Genomic DNA, 1,002 nt, shown 5'->3' on the forward strand with positions numbered 1-1,002 from the left:
CATTTGTGGCGAACCTAGCTTCACCAGGAGCGTGACAATCATATGAGTACCATAAAACCGATCTTTTCACTTTGACACGCTTGGACACGCTCCTGAGGAGCGGGTGCGTCCGGGTGGTGGCTCAAACGCTTTGGGCCACCTAGTAGGTTCCATTGGCTACCATTAGAGCCATTTGTGGCGAACCTAGCTTCACCAGGAGCGTGACAATCATATGAGTACCATAAAAACCAAATTTTTCACTTTGACACGCTCCTGAGGAGCGGGTGCGTCCGGGTGGTGGCTCAAACGCTTTGGGCCACCTAGTAGGTTCCATTGGCTACCATTAGAGCCATTTGTGGCGAACCTAGCTTCACCAGGAGCGTGACAATCATATGAGTACCATAAAACCGATCTTTTCACTTTGACACGCTTGGACACGCTCCTGAGGAGCGGGTGCGTCCGGGTGGTGGCTCAAACGCTTTGGGCCACCTAGTAGGTTCCATTGGCTACCATTAGAGCCATTTGTGGCGAACCTAGCTTCACCAGGAGCGTGACAATCATATGAGTACCATAAAAACCAAATTTTTCACTTTGACACGCTCCTGAGGAGCGGGTGCGTCCGGGTGGTGGCTCAAACGCTTTGGGCCACCTAGTAGGTTCCATTGGCTACCATTAGAGCCATTTGTGGCGAACCTAGCTTCACCAGGAGCGTGACAATCATATGAGTACCATAAAACCGATCTTTTCACTTTGACACGCTTGGACACGCTCCTGAGGAGCGGGTGCGTCCGGGTGGTGGCTCAAACGCTTTGGGCCACCTAGTAGGTTCCATTGGCTACCATTAGAGCCATTTGTGGCGAACCTAGCTTCACCAGGAGCGTGACAATCATATGAGTACCATAAAAACCAAATTTTTCACTTTGACACGCTCCTGAGGAGCGGGTGCGTCCGGGTGGTGGCTCAAACGCTTTGGGCCACCTAGTAGGTTCCATTGGCTACCATTAGAGCCATTTGTGGCGAACC

The sequence above is a fragment of the Zeugodacus cucurbitae genome, chromosome 2 (genome assembly GCF_028554725.1).
Source record: "Zeugodacus cucurbitae isolate PBARC_wt_2022May chromosome 2, idZeuCucr1.2, whole genome shotgun sequence".
In the NCBI taxonomy this organism is placed as follows: domain Eukaryota; kingdom Metazoa; phylum Arthropoda; class Insecta; order Diptera; family Tephritidae; genus Zeugodacus; species Zeugodacus cucurbitae.